The sequence below is a fragment of the Hyla sarda genome, chromosome 3, assembly GCF_029499605.1.
Source record: "Hyla sarda isolate aHylSar1 chromosome 3, aHylSar1.hap1, whole genome shotgun sequence".
NCBI lineage: Eukaryota > Metazoa > Chordata > Amphibia > Anura > Hylidae > Hyla > Hyla sarda.
Genome location: NC_079191.1, coordinates 375,092,979 through 375,109,425, shown reverse-complemented (window position 1 = coordinate 375,109,425; position 16,447 = coordinate 375,092,979). Strand labels below are relative to the sequence as shown.

Genomic DNA, 16,447 nt, shown 5'->3' with positions numbered 1-16,447 from the left:
AAGTATTATTATAAACCTGCCAGACACTGTATCCTCTAAATATAATACTACTATACACTATACTCTTTGATTATAAACCTTCCATACACCATACCCACTGAATATAATACTACCACACACTGTACATTCTGAATATTATACCAACACATACTGTACACTCTGAATATAAATCTGCCATATACTGTACCCTCTGAATATACATCTGCCACATACTGTACCCTCTGAATATAAATCTGGTGGTGTTGCTAGTGGATGATGGAGGTGCTAATACTGGGGGGGTGTTGCTGGAGGATGATGAGGGTGCTACTGGCCATCCCCCCTGGCAGTATCACCCCCATCATCCATCGGCAGGATCATCCTCCTGGCAGGAGCACCCCCATCATCCACCATCAGGATCCGCTGATGGTGGTGCTGCTTGGGGGGGGTTTGCTGGTGGATGATGAGGGGGCTACTGCCAGGGGGGAGCATTAGTTAGGCAGCAGTTCCCCCACTTAAGGTAGGTAGCAGTTCCCCCACATAAGGTAGGTATCAGTTTCCCCACATTAGGAAGCATAGATTCCCCACATTTGGTACCAGTTACCCCACATTAGGTAGTAATTTCCCCACATTAGGTAGCACAGATTCCCCACATTAGGTAGCACAGATTCCCCACATTAGGTAGCACAGATTCCACACATTAGGTAGCACAGATTCCACACATTAGGTAGCAGTTTCCCCACATTAGGTAGCACAGATTCCCCACATTAGGTAGCAGTTTTCCCACATTATGTAGCAGCTTTCGCACATTAGGTAGCAGTTTTCCAACATTAGGTAGCAGTTTCCCCACATTAGGTAGCATAGATTCCCCACATTTGGTAGTAGTTTCCCCCCATTAGGCCGCAGGTTCCCTTTCATGTTCCCCACAATAGGTTAAAGTCTCCCCACATTAGATCGCTGGTTCAAACAAACCCCCCTCCCCCCACACAAAAAAAACACACACACACACAACACAGAGACACACACAGATAGATAGAGAGAGAGAGACACACACACAGTCAGAGAGACACACACTCACAGACAGAGAGACACACACACAGTCACACACACACACAGTCACACGCAGTCACACACACACAGAATCACACACAGACAGAGAGACACAGACAGAGAGTCACACACAGACAGAGAGACACACACAGACAGAGATAGAGACAGACAGACACACACACAAACACACACACACAGAGACACACACTCACAGACAGAGAGACACACACACAGTCACACACACACACAGTCACACGCAGTCACACACACACAGAATCACACACAGACAGAGACACACAGACAGAGAGTCACACACAGACAGAGAGACACACACAGACAGAGATAGAGACAGACAGACACACACAAACACACACACACAGAGACACACACTCACAGACAGAGAGACACATACACAGACAGAGTCACACACACAGAGTCACACACAGTCACACACACAGAGAGTCACACACACACAGGAGTCACACACAGTCACACACACAGACAGAGAGTCACACACACACAGAGTCACACACACACAGAGTCACACACACAGTCACACACACAGACAGAGAGTCACACACAGTCACACATACACAGAGTCACACACAGTCACACACACACACACACACACACACACAGACAGACAGAGACACACAAACAGAGATAGAGTGAGACAGACACACACTCACTTACCCATCCAGCGCAGCGCTCCTTCTCTCCGGGCGCTCTGCGAGTGACGTCACGTCCTCCTGCGCGGCCCTGCGGAGTGACGTCGGGCAGGCGCAACAGAAGACGTCGGGGTGCGGGACCGACGTCCGGCTGCCTCCCGACATACCTTCGTCAAAGTGCTAAACAGTGTTGTGCCTGCCCGCACAACACGTTAAGGTGAGCAATATTCCTATTCTCCCTATAATTCACCTGTCACCTACGATCTTCACCAATGGAGCGCCGTCTCTTTGTGTTTTTTCTCTCACTGCATTCTGCCTAATGTGGGGGAACATCTGACTAACTAATGTGGGGGAACATCTGCCTAACTAATGTGGGGGAACATCTGCCTAACTAATGTGGGGGAACATCTGCCGGCTAATGTGGGGGAGCATCTGCTTACCTTATGTGGGGAACATCTGCTTACCTAATGTGAGAGAACACATGCCGCCTAATGTGGAGCAACATCTGCTTACCTAATGTGGGGGAGCGTCTGCTTACCTAATGTGGGGGAACATCTGCTTACCTAATGTGAGGCATTACGCTCACCTATTGTGGGTGAACATCTGCTTACCTAATGTGGGGGAACATCTGCTGTCTAACCTATTGTAGGGGAACATCTGCCGCCTAATGTGGGGGAACATCTGTCGCCTATTGTGGGTGAACATCTGCTTACCTAATGTGGGGGAACATCTGCTGACTAGCCTATTGTAGGGGAACATCTGCCGCCTAATGTGGGGGAACATCTGCCGCCTAATGTGGGGGAACACCTACCTAACTAATGTGAGGGAACATCTGCTTACCTAATGTGTGAGAACATCTGACGCCTATCCTATTGTGGGGTAACATCTGCCCCCTAACCTATTGTGGGGGAATACTGCACAGCAAGGGGGGGAGGGGGGGATCAGAGTTGGGAGGTAACTAAAATGGCACGGGGGGGGGGGGTAACAATGAAATGGCATGGGGGGGGGTTATAAAAATGGCACATGGGGATCAGAGTGGATACCTCAGTTTCCAATACCCCCGTCCCCCCCCTCTGATCCCCCTGTCCCATTTTAATACCCCCCAATCCACCCTTTGCCATTTAAATTCCCAACCCCCTTTGATCCCCTCTGTACCATTTCAACCCCCCCCCCCCCCCCTGATGCCCTTGTGCCATTTCAAAATATTTATAATAGATGTGGGGACGTTTTTGTTAGCTGTGTTTTTAGTTTTAGTTTTTTTTTTTTTGGGGGGGGGGGGGCAGAACTTCTCTCTGGGGGGGGGGGGGCAGCATAATGTCTTGGGCCGGCCCTGGTGTTGTCACAGCCACACCACACATGACGTCATGCCACGCCCCCTCCATTCATGTCTATGGGAGTGGGTGTGGCCCATAGACATAAATAGAGGGAGCGTAATGCCATGAGGGGGCGTGACTGTGACCTCACGACCACTGCTGCAGAAAAACAGCGTTTGCGGGTCCCCTGCAATCAGACATCTTATCCCCTATCCTAAGATGTCTAGCAGTGGAGAACCCCTTTATGGGTGAGATGGGAGCTACTAAGCCCTTTAATTTATCTACAGATTGGTGAAGGGTATTTTAGATGAAAGGACTATCTGCAAAATTATTGGTAAGATGCCCCTCATCTATAATGCCCAGGGGCCACTTTCAGCCCCTCCCCCAATGAATACATTATCTAGTGCTGGTCCAAGAAATATTTTGTATAAAAGCGATTCCTAGAGTTTCAAGCACATTTATGCAATGACCATATTTTCTTTCTCACAGAAGAGGAAAGGATTAGCCCTAGGACACCGGGGCTTTGAGGACTGACTGCGAGACATCTGCCTTTGCATTTCTGTTCTACAGTAAAGAACGCACTTTAATCCTTTATATTAGGATATATTAATCAGAGTAGGAATCTTTTGCTATTTCTTTGATTTTTCATTGAATAGTAAGATGTCTCCCCGACCCTGATCATGTACAAGTAAGAATTATTATGCTAATGAAACATAACACAGAATAAAGATATGGTTCATCTCATCGGGCCTGGAATCATTTGTAACAATCTAAGCTCGCAGATCGGTGCCAGTCTTAACCTAAATCTGTCTCACAATATGCATTCTATTACCAGATAAAACTGAGATATGCCACACGGGATATTTTCACATTATATAAACAGTATTGTTTTTAAAGGTGTTTCCGAAAACAGTGATAACCTGTTCCCTTTGTTGAACTTGATGGTCATATGTTTTTTTAGAGCCTCCCTATCATGCAAGTCTCTGTTTCTGTAAATGGTAAATTATAGGAATCTTAAATGATACAATTGCTGGTATGTCATGTTGAAATACATATTAAGGGTAGGGTTGCACAGAGCGCATCCGCTGCGCATTTAATGCTGCGGATGCGCTGCCGGCAGTCACTGCAGAGCGAGTTCCCTGCTGCTCCCTGTAGCTCTGTGTGTCAGTGCGTGACTGCCTGCGGGAAATCTGTAGCTACAAGAGGACACAGAGCTACATTAGGCTTGCTCTGCCGTCAACGCATCAGCAGCATCAAAGACACTGTGGATTCGCTGTGTGACCCTATCCTAAGAGAATAATTACAAAAGTAAGCAGGCACAAATGGTGGGTAATCCCAAAGGGGCAATTGTCTTAGAGCCTCCACCACCTTGTGGATTTTATTACCCGGGTCCCTCCAGCCTTAACCAGACTCTTCCTGCAGTTAGGCACGGAAACTTAAAGGAGAAGTACCTGTTTGGGAACCTGGCTCTCCTTTACAGCGGTGCATCACAATCCCCACCCGAAGCAGGGGCCACCACGCCCCCTCCATATAGCTCTATGGGAGAGCCGTTCAGCAATCTTCGGCTCCTCCATAGAGCTATATAGAGGGGGCGTGGATTGGGGGGGGGGTTGGGAAGGTTTGTGACGCGCCGCTGTGAAGCAAAGCCGCGGCTCCAAACAGGAGATCTAAAAATGTATGCCCTATCTTTTGGGTAGGGGATATTTTTTTTCCATGATACTTCTTCTTTAAAGATTTAAAGTGTTCCTCCAAAAACATTAAAGTATACTGAAAGGTGCTGATGTAGCTTTTACTACTATTCATGATTAAAGGGGTACTCCGCTCCTAGACATCTTTTCCCCCTATCGTGGGAACCCCCCCTCTACGATCTCTTGGCCAGCACCCCGGCGTTTAAAACATTTATGAAATGAATGGAGGTGGTATGACATGACATCCCAACCACAGACGCCTGAAGCCGGCATTCTGAACATAAGTGAGCTGGGACCGCTATCCTTTCTCCTGCCTGCAATATTAACTAGAAGAAATCTGGTGATCAAGCATGCGTGGTTATTTCTATAGGGAGAGGGGCAGAAGTGTAGCATGAAGATCTCAGGTCTCCACCTACCATGTGCCATTGATGATTTAGAGACTTTTAGGGCTGGCAGTGCCAGGTCTGGCAGTGACAGCTCCCTCTGTATCCCCAACGATTGCATCCATGGATTGGAGGAAAAACATCTGGCCAATACCTCTAACAGCATTGCTCTCCTTTTGTCACCCATCAGCATACACTAGACATTGGATTGCCACTAGACCCTGTTGTCATCAGTGGTATTTGCTAGCTATTATTTAAAGCATCACTGTAATTTAAAAAAAAAAAAATGAGGGCAACACGAGCATGGTAGTGTAAATTTTTTTATTTTTTTACACTAACAGGCTGGTGTAGCCCCCAACTTTTCCTTTTCATAAGGGGTAAAAGGAGAAAAAGCCCCCCAAAATTTGTAGTGCAATTTCTCCCGAGTACGGAAATACCCCATATGTGGCCCTAAACTGTTTCCTTGAAATACGACAGGGCTCCGAAGTAAGAGATCGCAATGCCCATTTGAGGACTAAATTTGGGATTGCATAGGGGTGGACATAGGGGAATTTTACGCCAGTGATTCCCAAACAGGTGCCTCCAGCTGTTGCTAAACTCCCAGCATGCCTGGACAGTCCGCGGCTGTCCATAAATGCTGGGAGTTGTTGCTTTGCGACAGCAGGAGGCTACGTTTTGGAAACACTGCCGTACAATACTTTTTCATTTTTATTGGGGGGGACAGTGTAACGGGGTGTAAATGTAGTGATTTACCCTTTATTATGTGTTAGTGTAGTGTAGTGTTTTAGGGTACATTCGCACTGGCGGGTTTACAGTGAGTTTCCCGCTAGGAGTTTGCGCTGCAGTGAAAAATTTGCCGCAGCTCAAACTTCAAGCAGGAAACTTACTGTAAACCCGCCCGTGTGAATATACTCTGTACATTCACAAGGGGGGGGGGGGGGGGCAAACCTCCAGCTGTTTCATAACTACAACTCCCAGCATGTACTGACAGACCATGCACCGTGCATGCTGGGGTTTGTACTTTTGCAACAGCTGGAGGAACACTGGTTGGAAAATCTTCAGTTAGGTTCTGTTACCTAACTCAGTATTTTCCAACCAATGTGCCTCCAGCTCTTGCAAAACTACAACTCCCAGCATGTACTGATCGCCGGTCTGAAACTGTAGCCCTCCAGATGTTGCTAGGCAACTCACTGACTTCCGTAGGATCCAGGGAGCCGCATCACCATCCTCTTCTGCCGCTGATCGCCGCCCGCTGCCACCGCCAATGGGTAAGTTGACCTTCGGTGCCGGTCTTCGTCGGTTTCCCCGTTCTGCCCAGCCTACCATGGGTGGGCAGAACAGGGAAACCGAAAGTTAACCCCCCCGCCCCCGATCTGCTATTGGTTGTCGCTTCTAGATGACCAGTAGCAGGGATAGGAGGAGTGGCACCCCTGCCACCTCACTCCTATCCCTTCAGGGGGATCGTGGGTGTCTTGGACAACCCCGATCCCCCTTATTGCAGCAAATCGCCAGTGTGAATTTACCGGTGATTTGCGGCGATCGCCATCACAGGGGGGTCTGATGACCCCCCTGGGCACTTGCGCGGTGTGCCTGCTGATCGATATCAGCAGTCACCCCGGTCTGGTCCCTGCCCCGTGCGCGGCGGGGACTGAAATTCCCATGGACGTACATGTACGTCATGGGTCCTTAACTACCAGGGTCTCATGTTGTACTGGTACATCATGGGTCCTTAACCGGTTAAACATACTGGAGCGCATTGTCTTCCCCTCATAAGTGCATACCAGGAGAAGAGGGTTGCAGGTTGCCTGTGAGGCAGCAGCTGAGCCAGAAAGGTGGTAGCATGGTTGGCAGTCAGCATGGTGGCAGAAGTGGAAATTCTGGTGCCAAACGTGCCCAGGGGAGACCCCTGGCTTCGCGGCAGCCTACCTTCCCGGGAGGTAGTGGAAGAGGGGTTCCTGGAGTTGGTGGCAGTAGCAGTCAATCTGTGCGGACTGTTGGTGGGAAAATCAGCTACTTGGCGGTGTGGCAGTTTTTCATCAAGCATCTGGAGGATGCCACGGCCCTGCGTCAACATATGCAGCATCACCAGAAAGCGGCCTGGAAGAACTGTGGCTCCGATGTGGTGGTCCAGCCTGCTACATCACCCAGTCGCACACCACTCTCTGTTTCAGCCAGCCTAGGCTCCACCACCTCAGCCAAAGGGAAGTGTGTGTAATACCCATCTTCTGTCGCTCCAGCTTCTCCTACTTCGAGTCAGTCAAACGTATGGTTCATTGTAACCGGTGGGGGTAAAAACTTCCTCTGTAAGGTCCTACTTGGGCATTATTAATTCCCTTCTTGGCAAGTGTTACTCGCCCTAAAAAGGGCGGCCCCACACAGGAACCTCTCCCTATCTCCACCTAAAAACACTGCCATTTCATAGGGTTTTTAGCTGGAAATAGGGAGAGTTTCCTCTGTGGGGCTGCCCTTTTAACAGTGAGTAACACTTGCCAAGAAGGGAATTAATAGGGTGAGAGTAGGGCCTTACAGGGGAATTTTTTACCCCCACCTATTATAATGAACCATACGTTGTTCCCTTCCACCTTTTAGAGGTCTTTGCATCACATCAACACTTGGTGGTGTAGATAGCACATGGTGTTATTTGCACACCTTTCCTTTTGTTTGATTAAAATAAAAATTGGGTACATATATTTTATCCTAAGAATATTTTTAAACGTTAAGTTTTACGTAATGCATATCCTCAATATTTACTTGTGCACACTAACACTTTTAGAAAAAAAAAAAAACGTTTTCTTCTGCGTACCTGCCTCAGCTACTATTCTGATCCTGCTACCCGCCTGATGCCACACATCTGATGCCAAGTTCTCCTTTTTTACCCTACCCACCTTTTTCACTGGGTACTGGTATTGCAACCCACCGGCCCACTATGTCACCGGGTCACTTTCAGGGCTCCTGTTGCTGCTAATGCCACCTCCAGGCTGTCTCATACTGCCACCATATGTTCTCCTCATGCTGATGCCAGCTCCAGGCTGTCTCATTCTGCCACCATATGTTCTCCTCATTCTGCTGCCACCTCCAGGCTGTCTCATTCTGCAACTATATGGTCTCCTCATGCTGCCGCCAACTCCAGGTTGTGTCATTCAGCCACTATATGGTCTCCTCATGCTTCCGCCAGCTCCAGGCTGTGTCATTCAGCCACTATATGGTCTCCTCTTGCTGCCACCAGCTCCAGGCTGTGTCATTCGGCCACTATATGGTCTCCTCATGCTGCCGCCAGCTCCAGGCTGTGTCATTCAACCACTATATGGTCTCCTCATGCTGCTGCCAGCTCCAGGCTGTGTCATTCAGCTACTATAGGGTCTCCTCATGCTTCCGCCAGCTCCAGGCTGTGTCATTCAGCCACTATATGGTCTCCTCTTGCTGCCGCCAGCTCCAGGCTGTGTCATTCGGCCACTATATGGTCTCCTCATGCTGCCGCCAGCTCCAGGCTGTGTCATTCAACCACTATATGGTCTCCTCTTGCTGCCGCCAGCTCCAGGCTGTGTCATTCGGCCACTATATGGTCTCCTCATGCTGCCGCCAGCTCCAGGCTGTGTCATTCAACCACTATATGGTCTCCTCATGCTGCTGCCAGCTCCAGGCTGTGTCATTCAGCCACTATAGGGTCTCCTCATGCTGCCGCCAACTCCAGGCTGTGTCATTCGGCCACTATATGGTCTCCTCATGCTGCTGCCAGCTCCAGGCTGTGTCATTCAGCCACTATAGGGTTTCCTCATGCTTCCGCCAGCTCCAGGCTGTGTCATTCAGCCACTATATGGTCTCCTCTTGCTGCCGCCAACTCCAGACCGTGTCATTCAGCCACTATATGGTCTCCTCATGCTTCCGCCAGCTCCAGGCTGTGTCATTCAGCCACTATATGGTCTCCTCTTGCTGCCGCCAGCTCCAGGCTGTGTCATTCAACCACTATATGGTCTCCTCATTCTGCTGCCAGCACCAGGCTGTGTCATTCAGCCACTATAGGGTCTCCTCATGCTGCCGCCAACTCCAGGCTGTGTCATTCGGCCACTATATGGTCTCCTCATGCTGCCGCCAACTCCAGGCTGTGTCATTCAGCCACTATATGGTCTACTCATGCTGCTGCCAACTCCAGACTGTGTCATTCAGCCACTATATGGTCTCCTCATGCTGCCGCCAACTTCAGGCTGTGTCATTCAGCCACTATATGGTCTGCTCTTGCTGCCGCCACCTCCACGCTGTGTCATTCAGGCACTATATGGTCTCCTAATGCTGCCGCCACCTCCATGCTTTGTCATTCAGCAACTATATGGTCTCCTCCTACTGATGCCACCTCCAGGCTGTGTCATTGTGCCGCTCATTGACAGTGATTCTAATAGCGTTGCCTCTAATCTGCATGTCATACTGAATAACAGTATTATTTCACTAACCCAGTACACACCCTATGCGTGTTACAGCAAGGCAAAGTCTTTGACACCTCTAATGAGGGTCTCTGTAGCCCCGAAACAGCCATTTTTAATACAGATTCGCTGCGAATAAATTAGGACCAAACCAAATTTTTTCACAAAATTCGGCAAATCGGACGAATCGATTGGGGGTCTCAGCCCTAACTCCATGAACAATCAAAGCTGTCATCAGAATATCTAGCCATGGGATACCTTCCTGATGGCAACATGAGGCAGGTGAACTGATGATGGAAGTCTTTGTCCCTCGGGGAACACCCTGGTTAGTTAGTGTGGTTAATGGTAAATGGGGAGACTGCAGTGTTTAATGTGCAACGATGTAGACAGACACTCAGACACTAATTTGGCAGAAGAAATGTGTTACAGACTTTGGTGGAAACAGGTAAATGTCATGAGTACTGGCCTTGACAACACGTACTGGTCCTGGACAAAGGCTCTTTCAGGTACAAAAAAAACTCAAAGAGGCTTTTGTGCAGCTTATCCTCTTTGGCTTAATAATCAGTCCTTCCTGGAAGCAGCAGAGTAGCTTGTGTCCCCTCAGTAGGACTGGAAGTTTATCAGAAATAGTTACTTCACAAAAGTCTGTGATTTAACTGTGATGACTGGTTCTGCCAGAACTCGTAGGGTCAGCTTGCTGAGCCAATTAGAGTCCTTCTGGTTGCAGCTCAGGCATATATAAGGAGGCCATTTTCAGTCATTCCCTGCTTGTGATAGTTCTTAGTAACTGATCTAGCAATCTCTGTACTCTTTCTGTTTATTCTGTTTTTTTGACTATTGGCTTTTTACTTCCCTTTGATACTCTGTTACTGTACTTTGTGCTCTCCTGGTTTAGACTCGGCTCTCTGACTACATATTTTTGTGTGTGCGTGTTTAGGTTTGCTTTCCATTAGTTGTGTGCCTCCAGCCTTTCCCGACCTTTTGACAGTTTTGTATTTTATTGTTTTGACTTTTTGACTGTCCCTCACTTATTTATGTAAGAACCGTCACCATGGCTGTGGACCCGTTATTTAGGATGGGTACGCAAGTAGGCAGGGATAGAGGGAGTGGGTGAGCTCAGGGCTGCACTTTATCCCTACCCATACTGTCATTAACCTTATGTGCTCCAAGGTTAACGTTGTGAAGCTAGTCCTTTAGTAAAGAGGGCACAGGATGAAACTTGTTCTTTGTGATAAAGAGGCTGCTGAATTATTCAGATGTGTATTGGCATTCTTCAGATGGGCCTGTACATGTGCTTTCTTGAGCAGGGGGACCTTGCTGCAGGATGTCATGATATAGTAGGTTACCAATTGTTTTCTTGGTGATAATAGTCCCAGCTGCACTGATATCTTTGGCAAGATCCTCCTGTGTAGTTCTGGGCTACTTTCTGATTATTCTCATGATCATTGAAACTCCACAAGGTGAGATCTTGCATAGAGCCCCTGACCAAGGGAGATTGACAATTATTTTGTGTTTCTTCCTGTTACGCCGAGCGCTCCGGGTCCCCGCTCCTCCCCGGAGCGCTCGCTTCTCTCTCTCCGCTGCAGCGCTCCGGTCACGTCCTCTGACCCGGGGCGCTGCGATCCCGCTGCCAGCCGGGATGCGATTCGCGATGCGGGTAGCGCCCGCTCGCGATGCGCACCCCGGCTCCCCTACCTGACTCGCTCCCCGTCTGTTCTGTCCCGGCGCGCGCGGCCCCGCTCCCTAGGGCGCGCGCGCGGCGGGTCTCTGCGATTTAAAGGGCCACTGCGCCGCTGATTGGCGCAGTGGTTCCAATTAGGGTAATCACCTGTGCACTTCCCTATATTACCTCACTTCCCTTGCACTCCCTTGCCGGATCTTGTTGCCTTAGTGCCAGTGAAAGCGTTCCTTGTGTGTTCCTAGCCTGTGTTCCAGACCTTCTGCCGTTGCCCCTGACTACGATCCTTGCTGCCTGCCCCGACCTTCTGCTACGTCCGACCTTGCTTCTGCCTACTCCCTTGTACCGCGCCTATCTTCAGCAGCCAGAGAGGTGAGCCGTTGCTAGTGGATACGACCTGGTCACTACCGCCGCAGCAAGACCATCCCGCTTTGCGGCGGGCTCTGGTGAAAACCAGTAGTGGCTTAGAACCGGTCCACTAGCACAGTCCACGCCAATCCCTCTCTGGCACAGAGGATCCACTACCTGCCAGCCGGCATCGTGACAGTAGATCCGGCCATGGATCCCGCTGAAGTTCCTCTGCCAGTTGTCGCTGACCTCACCACGGTGGTCGCCCAGCAGTCACAACAGATAGCGCAACAAGGCCAACAGCTGTCTCAACTGACCGTTATGCTACAACAGTTACTACCACAGCTTCAGCAGTCATCTCCTCCGCCAGCTCCTGCACCTCCTCCGCAGCGAGTGGCCGCTCCTGGGATACGCTTATCCTTGCCGGATAAATTTGATGGGGACTCTAAGTTTTGCCGTGGCTTTCTTTCCCAATGTTCCCTGCATCTGGAGATGATGTCGGACCTGTTTCCCACTGAAAAGTCTAAGGTGGCTTTCGTAGTCAGTCTTCTGTCCGGAAAAGCCCTGTCATGGGCCACACCGCTCTGGGACCGCAATGACCCCGTCACTGCCTCTGTACACTCCTTCTTCTCGGAAATCCAAAGTGTCTTTGAGGAACCTGCCCGAGCCTCTTCTGCTGAGACTGCCCTGTTGAACCTGGTCCAGGGTAATTCTTCCGTTGGCGAGTATGCCGTACAATTCCGTACACTTGCTTCAGAATTGTCCTGGAATAATGAGGCCCTCTGCGCGACCTTCAAAAAAGGCCTATCCAGCAACATTAAAGATGTTCTGGCCGCACGAGAAATTCCTGCTAATCTACATGAACTTATTCACCTAGCCACTCGCATTGACATGCGTTTTTCTGAAAGGCGTCAGGAACTCCGCCAAGATATGGACTCTGTTCGCACGAGGCGTTTCGTCTCCTCGGCTCCTCTCTCCTCTGGTCCCCTGCAATCTGTTCCTGTGCCTCCCGCCGTGGAGGCTATGCAGGTCGACCGGTCTCGCCTGACACCTCAAGAGAGGACACAACGCCGTATGGAGAACCTCTGCCTGTACTGTGCTAGTACCGAACACTTCCTGAGGGATTGTCCTATCCGTCCTCCCCGCCTGGAAAGACGTACGCTGACTCCGCACAAAGGTGAGACAGTCCTTGATGTCTACTCTGCTTCTCCACGTCTTACTGTGCCTGTGCGGATGTCTGCCTCTGCCTTCTCCTTCTCTACAGTGGCCTTCTTGGACTCTGGATCTGCAGGAAATTTTATTTTGGCCTCTCTCGTCAACAGGTTCAACATCCCGGTGACCAGTCTCGCCAGACCCCTCTACATCAATTGTGTAAATAATGAAAGATTGGACTGTACCATACGTTTCCGCACGGAGCCCCTTCTTATGAGCATCGGATCTCATCATGAGAGGATTGAACTTTTGGTCCTCCCACTCCTGTTTCCGGCTCCTCGGACATCTTCTCGGTCAAGGAAATCTTAGCTGCCAAAAAGGTCAGAGGAAAAAAATTTTTTTTAGTGGACTGGGAGGGTTGTGGTCCTGAAGAGAGATCCTGGGAACCTGAGGACAACATCCTAGACAAAAGTCTGCTCCTCAGGTTCTCAGGCTCTAAGAAGAGGGGGAGACCCAAGGGGGGGGTACTGTTACGCCGAGCGCTCCGGGTCCCCGCTCCTCCCCGGAGCGCTCGCTTCTCTCTCTCCGCTGCAGCGCTCCGGTCACGTCCTCTGACCCGGGGCGCTGCGATCCCGCTGCCAGCCGGGATGCGATTCGCGATGCGGGTAGCGCCCGCTCGCGATGCGCACCCCGGCTCCCCTACCTGACTCGCTCCCCGTCTGTTCTGTCCCGGCGCGCGCGGCCCCGCTCCCTAGGGCGCGCGCGCGCCGGGTCTCTGCGATTTAAAGGGCCACTGCGCCGCTGATTGGCGCAGTGGTTCCAATTAGGGTAATCACCTGTGCACTTCCCTATATTACCTCACTTCCCTTGCACTCCCTTGCCGGATCTTGTTGCCTTAGTGCCAGTGAAAGCGTTCCTTGTGTGTTCCTAGCCTGTGTTCCAGACCTTCTGCCGTTGCCCCTGACTACGATCCTTGCTGCCTGCCCCGACCTTCTGCTACGTCCGACCTTGCTTCTGCCTACTCCCTTGTACCGCGCCTATCTTCAGCAGCCAGAGAGGTGAGCCGTTGCTAGTGGATACGACCTGGTCACTACCGCCGCAGCAAGACCATCCCGCTTTGCGGCGGGCTCTGGTGAAAACCAGTAGTGGCTTAGAACCGGTCCACTAGCACGGTCCACGCCAATCCCTCTCTGGCACAGAGGATCCACTACCTGCCAGCCGGCATCGTGACACTTCCATTTGTAAATAATCACACCAACTGTTGTAAACTTCTCATCAAGCTGCTTGGCAATGATCTCGTAGCCCATTCTACCCTTCTGTAGGTCTACACTCTTGTCCCTTACATCCTTGGACAGCTCTTTGGTCTTGGCCATGGTGGAGAGTTTTGAATTTAATTAATTGATTCTGTGGACAAGTGTCTTTTATACAGGTAACAAGCTCAGATTAGGAGCACTCATCTCAGTGCATTACCTGTATAAAGAGTGGGAGCTGGAAATTTACTGGGAGTAATATGTAGATCAATTCATATCTTATTTGAAATGTGCTATGCTGGATTATTTGTTTTTGTTTTAATTCAGTCTCATATGAACCTACCATCAAAATTATAGACTGATAATTTCTTTGTCAGTGGAAAAACATACAAAATCAGGAGAGTTCATACAGTGTCTCATTGATGACCCTGCAACCATTCGAAAAGAAGTAACTGTAGGAAGCAGGATCTGTACTGGGACACTGCAAGTGCCAAAGATAACTAAATACTACAAAGTTTGGAACTGAACTGGCTTTGTTTCATGGTATTTCATGACAGATAATGTAATAGGGTTAGCTATAAGGTTACTTATTCCCAGCTTTTATCTTTTTGATGAGTTTTGCTGTTATCACTGGAGACACTTTTCTTGTTATGAAGTGTCAAACCTACAAATAATAATGTGAGAGGGTCACTTTCAAGCTCTGTGTCTGTAAATGCATTTTTTTTGTTGTTGTGGTAACCTATGACCATTCCCTATTGGTTGAAAAACCTGGGAGAGTGTGAATACTTAGATGTTACAAGGCATCAGACGATCACATGCACCTCCTCAGCTACAATCATTGCAATGCTGCACCCGTGTGTTTCCCATACACTGGGTCTGCCAAGTAATAAATAAGTATGTGAGGTGCTGAATACTAAGCAGGATGAATAGGAACACTTCTGCGGGGGCTGAGGATACAGTATGTCTGGATTTTGACTTTCATTATACAGAATCATTTTCAGCAAAAAATATGAAGAATCCTTTTAAATTTTGTTAGCAGAAAAAATGATTTTCTAAAGCTTATTTTATTTTAGGATGTTGAAATAAAGAAGTCTTATCAAAGACTTACAGTATAAGAAACATTAAGCAATTCCAGGAGGACTATAGACTATAGCCGCTTCTGCCCCCTGCAGGGTGGAAACATTGGGCCTTGTAGATGTAACAGTCAGTGAATACAAAGTCTTTCATCTTTGAAATATACCTTATTACTATTTTTACAGTTTTTATACATTTTTCCCCATTTATTGAAAAGTGTCCATGTTCCTGTCTGGAATCTGTCAACAAGCCACTGTTGCCTGACATATTGCGCATGGGAATTGGTTCTAATTAGCTCTGCCAGGATAAAGAGGTATTTTGGTACAAATGTTTTTTTTATATGTTGTTGAAGCTTCTGTAAAAACAATTTAAAAAAATGATATTTACCACAGCGGTCAATGAGGTCCTGCTCCCTCATCTCAGAAATAGGGTGAAAAGACAAGCTGCAGGGGACCGGGGTGTGTAAGTATCAACTTTTATTTATTTATTTTCTTTCATTTTCACAGCAGCCCTATCAACATACATACTTTTTGTGCTGGAATACGTCTTTATTTAAGGGGTTGTATGAGATTATAAAAAAAAAATATATTTTTTTTTTTCCTCCAGAAACTTAATCATTCTTGTCTATGGATTTGGTCTGGTATTTCAGTTTAGTAACTACTTTGGGCTGAGTAGACATTCAAGACAAATATGTAGGGTTGAGCAACCTGATGCAAAAACTTAAAGCATTACTGTCGTTAGAAACAACTTTTTTTCCATTTAATACTTTCTTAAAAACTAAGCATTTTCCTAATATACTTCATTAAAAAAAATTTGACTGCTAAAGATGTGAAAAACGGGTTTTAAAAAATGGCCACTAGGGGTCTCTGTCTTTTTAATTTCGCAAACAAACACAGAAAACTCAGCCTTTTTGGTCCTTTAAAAAAAAAAAAAAAAAAAAAAGGACCAAAATCCCTAAGAGAGGGAGGAGGGTGGTGTGGTTATCGCCATGCTCTTCTTCAGAGCAGAGACAAGATCCAGACAGCATGCAGTCTTTAAGAAGAGAAGCATTCACATGCATAGTTCCAAGCAATACAAGATGCTAAACACTTATTTATATGCACAGTGGTTTCTTTTTGGTCATTTTCTGCACTTATGTCTTGTGTATTTGCACCATATTGGTTCCACATGGCTGCTTTAGAGTTATAAAAAGCCTGCACTTTGGTTACAAAGCTGTGAAAATATAAAAATCTTTATATTTTCGCACAAAATGCAGGTTTTTCTTCTGTCCTTGCACCATATAGTTTCACATGGCTGCATTAGAGTTATATAGAGCATGCATACAGGCAATATGCTTTGCAAATGTAAAAAAATTTGTGCAGACCTCATGACATGAGAGAGGGGCGGGAGGGGGTGGGGGAGAGGAGCTTATCATACTCCAGGGGAAACACCCCCAGCCTCTGAGAGGAATTC

General features: G+C 48.3%; 1 long non-coding RNA gene across 4 annotated transcripts in view; it reads left to right on the top strand.

Annotated features, from left to right (window-relative positions):
• The first annotated feature begins 1,485 nt into the window (after positions 1-1,485).
• Positions 1,486-16,447, top strand: part of LOC130362810 (uncharacterized) — a 66,306-nt gene continuing 51,344 nt past the window's right edge. For 3 of the 4 annotated variants that reach the window (XR_008891575.1, XR_008891574.1, XR_008891577.1), the window contains exons 1-2: positions 1,486-1,911; positions 3,497-3,576. This is a non-coding gene — a long non-coding RNA (uncharacterized LOC130362810). The remainder of the gene's footprint in view (positions 1,912-3,496; positions 3,577-16,447) is intronic. The other variant, XR_008891576.1, reaches the window with a different exon arrangement.